An 8,057-nucleotide genomic window follows, 5' to 3' on the forward strand; every position below is an offset into this window, starting at 1 on the left:
TCCCTCTTCCTTCCCCTTCCCCTCCCTTATTTAAGGCAGGCTCTCTGCTTTGTAGTGCAGGCTGGCCTCAAACTCCCAGTAACCCTCCTGCCTCAGCCTTCAGAGGGCAGGGATTACACACATGCAGAACTTCTCACTTTTTTTTTTGCCCAGGTTGACTGCAAACTTTCCATCCTTCTGTCTCTGCTCACTACAGTGCCATCCCCCCCCCCCCCACCCCCCGCCCAGCAGTGCTTTTCTGAGGAAGTAAGTTAGTAGGAAACAGTGAAGGAAAACATTTGGAATCTTCCAGACTAGCCTGGGCCACCTACCCAATTAAGCGGCCTCCCGCAAATTAATCAGCATCTCTAAGCCCGAGCTTCCTCATCGGAAGGAGACTCATTTCAGAAATTGGTACAAAGCCTAACCTTTGGGAGTGAGGACTGTTCTTGTCCCTGGTTGGAAAGGAGACTGGCAGAAGTCACTTTGTGGTGGAGGCCAACTGTTGGAGACACTTGTACAACTGTTTTTTTTTTAGAACAGGAAAACCTTTTTAAAAATCTGGATAGTTGGAAACCTAGTGGAAAATTCTTCACATAAAGTTTATTTCTTACTTCCTAGTATATGCTCATTCATAAGGAAGACAGTTGAACATTCATCCCACCTGGCTTTGGAACAAATCCCTGGGGACAGGTGATGGCCCAGAAGGCTACTGCACCTGCAAAAGTCTTCTAAATGGCAGCATGTAGTCTTTTTTTACTCCAGCAAAGTGTAGACTACCTTAGAATTTTTTTTTTTTTTTTTTGGTACTGGGGATTGAACTCCGGTCCTTGCACTTGCAAGGCAGGCCACTGAACAGCTGAGCTAAATCCCCAGCCCAGACTACCTTAGAATATTAGAACTGATTGTAGTAGTCCACGCACACCCAGAGCCTAACCCTTTCTGCGGGGGGTCCTTAGTTTGTATTGACCCAGGGCCTTGCATACACTCACTGCTGAGCCCCACCCCAGCTCTAGAGTCCAATTCTTCGTAGCAATTGTTTCTAGATTTGGAGCGTGGCTTTTCTTGGGGCTGGGGATGTAGCTAGGTGGGAGATTGCTTACTTAGCAGGCAGGAGGCACTCACTGAGTTCACCACTGCAAACCAGTCCATCAATCCTCACTGAAAGCAGTTTTCCTGTGGGTGGGGCCTGGCCTCCGGAGCTGCCCAGGAGAAATCTCCCCACGCTGACTGCCAGTGCCTGCATTGACCCTGGCTCTGCCCTTTCTCTGGTGACTGCTGGCAGACGAAACAGCTCCCATTTCCATCACTCCAAGGTCCCCGCTGTCCTTGGGCTGTGTGAGATGCTGACTTGCAGCCCTGACCTGAAATGCCTCCTGGGAGGATCTACCCACCCTCGCATTGATTCATTCAGTGTTGCTGAGCCGGATGTGTGACACACACTTGTACTGCCAGCCGCTGGGGAGGTTATGGAGGCCAGAGGATCACTTGAGCCTGGGAGCTGGAGACCAGCCGGGGCAACATAGCAAGAGTGTCTCAAAAAAAAAGAAGAAGAAAAGAAATGTTCACGGAGGCCCTCCTACAACACAGGCCCTGATGGACCCATACCACTGCCTCCCACGTGGAGTGTATTTTCTAGTAAATGGGACACACATTGAGTATGTGACCTTCTAGAAGGCGACACACTCTAGAGGAAGAGAGAGTCCGGGCATGAGGTGCAGCAGTCACCCCTTAAAGAGTGGCCCTAGAAGGACGCTGGAGAGAGTGAACAAGACAGGGGTGTGGCTGTCAGGGAAGGGGGCCAGGCCGAGGGAGCAGGCTGTGTGAAGACCTGGAGGCCGAGGGACAGGGAACACAAGCCAAGTGGTAAAGCATAGGATGGGACAGACCCCAGAGGTGCGGTCTGGGCCACACGACCAACAGGGGGCATCTGGGGCTGTGGGACACGCGCCGGTTGGAACTGACCCGTGCTGTCTGGCTAGACCGTAGTTTCACAGGCTTTGAGTGAAAAACAAGTGTTAAAATTCTCATTTTTGACATTGATTCCACGTTGCAATAATCATACTTAGAAATATTGGGTTAAATAAAGAATAAGATTAAAATACATTTCACCTGCTTGTTTTTACTTATTTTTGAGACAAGGTCTTGCTATGTAGTTCAGGCTGGCCTTGGACTCATGGTGAGCCTCCTGCCACAGCCTCCTGAGTGACGGGATGACAGGCGAGGGCCACCACGCTGGGTGTTTTTACTTACGGCTCCTGGTGAGTTTCAGGTGCCATATGTGGCTCGCAATATATTTCTGTTGAATCAAACTGGACCTGAGTCTTGGATACCTCTGCGAGGCTTTTGCTTTTATTCTGGCTGAAGGGCTGAGTGCTTGGCGGATCCTGAGCAGAAGAGTGATGGGACCCGGCCTTTTAAAGTAAGGGAACAAACAGTGGAGCCGGGGAGCAGTCATTGGGCTGCTGGGGGTGGTTTGGCGTGGGGTGCTGCTGAGGGGCTGAGATGCAGGCGCCGGAAGGAGGAGCCAGCAGGACTTCCGGTGGGAGGAGATGCGGGTGTCAGAAACCGGAAGCTGGGCTTGGTGCTGACAGACTGGAGGGCGGCACTGCGAAGGAACGGGAGGAGCAAGTTTGGGTGTGGAGACGTCGAGTGGCTGGATGTGAGATATGAACTTCCAGGAGCAGTTTGAGCTAGAGCTGTGAATGTGGGAATCGTAACATCAAAGTAATGTTTCAAGTCAAGAGAGTACAGGAGCTTTCTAGAAGAGTAACTTCGCGTTCAGAGCAAAGAAATGCAAGCACGGAGCCACAGGAGGCCGATCCAAAAAAAACAAAAAACAAAAAAACCCAAAAAAAGGCCTGAGAGAAAAGGGGAAAGCGAGTACTGGCGTGTGCAAGGGTCAGGGGAAGCCTCCTTGCCAGGGACTGAGCAAAAATCCAAATGAAAGGGATGCAGCCAACATCAGGAAAGGAGTCAGCAGCAATCAAAAAGCGTGACGACCGCAGACATTTTCCTGGAAAAGGAAGAGTGAACTGGGCCACACCTGGCAGAAAATCGGGGCTACGGGAGGAGTAGGAATGACGGTGGGCCGGGTGGCAGAAGGTGTCTGTGTTGGGAATAACCCAGAAGAGAGGGAGGCCGGGGGCAAAGTGGGGGGTGGAGTCCCGCAGCAGCAGGTCGGAGAACTGCCTTTGGGGCCCAGTGTCTTAGGAACCTCCTGCCTCACAGGCCATCTGGCTCCCTCTAGCAGTGCCACCGGGACCCTGGCAGGACCTGTAGCGGGGGCACCGACGAGCCATGGCTGCCACCTTGTGGCCCATGGCCCTGCTGCACGTGGGCCAGGCCACGCAGTGACGGCTCGGCCCAGCCTCTGCTTGGAGTCTGAGGGGCCGAAGACCAGTCTGTGTGGCCGTCCCCTCTGCCTTCCCGCCCTTCCCTCCGCTTCCATTCTCAGTCCCTTTCCGGGGAAGGTTCCATTTCAGCAGAGAGCTCTGAGTATCAGAAAGCTCTCAAAGGCCGCGGAGGTGAAACAGTCACTGAATTCCAAGCGTTCCTGGATGACAGCCCAGGGAGTATTTGAGATACAAGGGTCTGCCCTGCGCCCCACCTCCTACTGCTGAAGAACCCGAGCAAGAGTTTTGTGCTTTTCTGACACAGTTTACATCAGTTGTTAACTAAGAATCCGTGATGCCAAGGCCCTGAGCGATGTACTCATTGGGCAGAGGTTGGGGCTCAGAGATCTGGAGCATTCCTGCTTCTCATCTTCACTTCCTGCGTTGATTAAAAATTTTCAAGGTACTGATTTGATCCTCAGCCATAAGGGGAAAAAAGAATTTTTACAGTAGATCTTTTAGTATAGTAGTGCTAGAGTCCTTTCAAGATTAAATCAATTACGACTAGCCCTAATAGCACGTGAAGCTTTATTTTATTAATATAGCAAATAGCTACCTGGAGACAGAGCCCCAAAGAGATGGAGTTGTAAAGCTGCAGATATTCTTTAGTTAAACTTTATTTTTATCCAAGTAATAAATGCACTTCAAGTAGTATGTTAGTTAGCTTTCCATTATTATAACAAATTAACAAATGCTGCTGGGCGTGGTGGCGCAGGCCTGTAATCCCAGCACTAGAGAGGCTGAGGCAGGAGGATCACTGTGAGTTCAAGACAAGCCTAGGATACATAGTGAGTTCCAGGTCAGTCTCAACTACATAGTGAGACCCTGTCTCAAAAAACGACCACCACCACCACCAAAAACTAATGAATAAATGCTTAAGATAAAACAGCTTCAAAAGGGCTGGGGATTTAGCTCAGTGGTTCTGCCACCTGCCTCACAAGCGCAAGGACCTGAGTTCAATCCCCAGTACCATAAACAAACAAACATATAAATAAATAAATAAAACAGCTTAAAAAGAGGCAAGGTTTCTGTAGGCTCACAGTTCCACAGGTTTCTGTGCTCAGCCCTGCTGCTGTCGGACCTATGGCAAGGCAGGTGCATCATGGTGGAGAATCTGAGACACAGAGATGAGGGGACACAAAGAGCAGAGAGAGAGAGAGAGAGAGAGAGAGGTGGGGGGAGGAGAGAGAGAGACTGGAGCTGGAGTCCCACAGGTCCCTTGAAGGCCATCTCTGCTCAGTAAAAGCCCTAAGAGGCCCCGTCTCTTCAAGAGTCCACTCTATTTTGTAACAGTACCATTGTAAGGCCTCCAGGCCTGTAACACGTGGGCCTTCGGGGAACATGCCAAATCCAAACTGGAGAGCAGTAGAACAGTAGAGAACAGTAAAAAACAGAAAAAAAGCTTCTGGTGAAAACCTGCAAGCAGCTCAGCTGCCTTTTCTTATTTCCCAGCCCTGTACCCATGGAAAATTAATGAGTCTTATCTCTTTTCAATTTCCCTCAACATTTATATCTGTGCTGCAGAATAATATGATTATATTTCCCAGTTTTATACTTAACTGATACATTTCCCCCTTCTCTAAATAGTTACATGATATTTTCTTCAGTACTAGAGATTGAACCCAAGCCCTTCATGTTTTTTTACTGTTTTTGTTTTTGTTTTGGTACTGGGGATTGAACTCAGGACCTTGTGCTTGTGAGGTAGGCAGTGGAACCACTGAGCTAAATCCCCGGCCCAACCATCATATTTTAAAAAAATAATTTTATCTGTGTACTTTACTTTTGTTTTTTGTTTTGTTTTGTTTTTGAGACAGGGTCTCACTCTATAGTTGAGACTGACCTGGAACTCACTAGTAGCCCAGGCTTGTTTCGAACTCACAGAGATCCTCCTGCCTCAGCCTCCCAAGTGTTGGGCTTACAGGCGTGCTCCACCACACCTGGCTGGCTATTGGTGTACTTTAGACATACATAGTGCTCACATTCATCATAAGGAATTTGCACCTGTACATGATACATTTTGCCTCTTCTTTTTTCCCTATTCCCTTCCTCTTCCTTCAGCCCTTCGTCCCCTCCTTATTTACAAAAGCTTTATTTTCATTTTCCATTCTCCTTCCTTTGTTCCCCTTCCATTCTCTTTTTACCCTGTCCCTTCCTTCCTTTCTCCCTCCCCTCTCCCTTGTTCCCCTTCCCATTTGAACAATTTCTTCCTACTTCCCAATATCAGTCATCCATTTTGGTCCTTATTTATCCTTTCAGTTTCTCACACCAGAGAAACATTGTGATATTTAAATGTGTGCCTGATTTATTTCACTTAATTGTATGGTCTCAAGAGCATGCATTTACTTAGAAATGTCTCAAGTTTTCCTTTATGTCCTTTGCACTGAGGTACATCAGCAGCCTCTTTTTATTTATTTATTTATTTATTTATTTTTGAGGCAGGATTTTGCTAGACTGTTAGTTGCCCAGATAGGGTCAAACTTGGGATTTTTGTGCTTCAGCCTCCTAGAATGGTGGGATTACAGGTGTGTGTCAAGACACCTGGCATTATGCAGATAATTTTGGTTAGCCAATTGCTAATATTTCTGTTACTTGACATATAAATGGTGTTCATTGCAGAGATTTGGTTTTCCTGGAATGAATAATTGCCTCAATTTTTTTATTTGCCTAGCTTTCTATATCTTTCACTATTTTCCATGCTCACAAAGCCTAGTCTCTTATTTTTTTCTTGTATGTACAGTATTCAGAGAAACAGAACTACTGGGACGTGTGTGTGGAGGTGGGTGCAAAAGCAAGAGAGGGAAAAAGATCGTTTGAAGGAACTGGCTCACATGCTGTAGAGGATTGGAAAGTCTGAAATCCGCTGGGTAGGCAGGCAGCCTGGAGATCCAGGAAAGAACTGATGTTACAGGTCAAGCCCAATCTGGAGGCAGCATCCCCTTTTCTTATGGTTTTCCACCGACTGGATGAGACAACCTGTGTTATGGAGGATAATTTGCTTGATCCAAAGTCTACTGATTTAAATATTAATCTGATCTAAGATAGTAACTTCACAGCAACATCTAGACTAGTGGTTGACCAGATACTCAGGAACGGCTTAGACAAGTTCACACACAGAATTAAGTGCCACCATTAACCCTAGGTCATTTGTTCACCGGTCTGGCTTTGTGAGCCTGCTGGGCTGGGGTCTCCTAGCGACACTGTCCTGAGCTTTCCTGCCCTGCTGTCCCCCAGCCCTTCCTTTTTATTCAGTGACCCCCATTTTGGTGGACGATGTTCTCTAGTAGCTTCTGGTGTGTGGAAAGTAAACTTCTAAAGGCATGCATGTGTATAAATGTTTTTATTCTCTCACATGTGACTGACATGGGTCATTGGAGTCGCAGCTCGTTCTGACATCTCCAGGTGAAGGAAAGTTTTCCTTTGGAATTTTGCAGACTTTACCCCATTGTCTTTGGTTTTTCAGAGTTGCTGCTTTGAACAGTCCAGTGAAATTCTGATTTTCTACCTTTTGCCTGTAACCTGCATTTTTTTCTCTGGCAGTTTAAGCATTTTTCTTAAATTGATTCTAAGTGTACTGTCCAGGGCAGGCCTTTTTGCCCTTACTGTGTTGAGCACTGAAGAGAATTTTTAGTCTGGAATTTCCTAGCTCTAATTCTGGGGAACGTTCTTGGGTCACTTTGTTAATTTTCTCTTTTCCACTTTTAATTGTTACTGTAGCAACTTTTAATTTTTACTTGGGTGGACAAGCTTTGATCCTCTACATTTATTTCCTATTTTTGTTCTCTTTGAGTTTCATTTTAGCTTTCTGATTGGCAGATTTCTTTGATTTATTTTCCTACTTACATAAGTGTTTCGTTTGTTTATTTTTACGAATGTTTCATTTAAATGGTTATCTTTGCAATTCCCAGAGCCCTGGCTTGTTTTCTGATGGCATTCTGTGTTTCTGTTCCATTCCCGAGGACCTCAGTAGCAATAAATGCAGCCCTTCTTGCATATTTCTCTCTCCTCCATGTCTTTGTTGGTTGGTTTTATGTCTCCCACCTCTTGTGCTGGAGACTTTCTCTAGATGTCGAGTGCCCCTGGACTGTGGGTCCATACTTAGGAATGAGGACATTTGGAGCTCTATTTTGGACTGACTGACTTAGAGGGTCAGTTAGGGAGCTCCCTTTTGCACTGGGGACCCTAATTTATTTGTACTTCTTTTCTAGGGCGCTCAATTTCTGCAGACAGGAAGGATCACCCACTTCACGTACTCAAAAGTGGGGTTCAGGCATGAGCTTCACAGCTGACCATCAGAGACGGGATAGTAAGATGGCTGAGGTTGTACAGGTGCTTAGTAGACGTCCATGGAATGGTGCTGACTTCAGTCTGGTTCTCACGCCAGCCTTCCCTGTTCTTTATATCCCAGGGTCCAAACTTCTCCAGGTCCAGAGGTCTGGCTATTCAGTTTCCCAAAATAGCAATCTGAGACCTGATGTGTGCTGAGGAGGAAGTTTTGTCTGAGGAGTAGGTGGGGAGAAATACCTAAGTACTCAGTTCTTCCAGATCTAACCAGTACTTGTGTGTGTGTGTGTGTGTGTGTGTGTGTCTGTCTGTCTGTCTGTGTGTGTTGTGCCAAACACTGAACCCAAGACCTTCTCACAAAGCCCTCCCTACTTTTTTTTTTTTTTTTTTTTTGTCCGGGGG

Source organism: Fukomys damarensis, unplaced genomic scaffold (assembly GCF_012274545.1).
Source record: "Fukomys damarensis isolate Sample0158 unplaced genomic scaffold, DMR_v1.0_HiC HiC_scaffold_14, whole genome shotgun sequence".
NCBI lineage: Eukaryota > Metazoa > Chordata > Mammalia > Rodentia > Bathyergidae > Fukomys > Fukomys damarensis.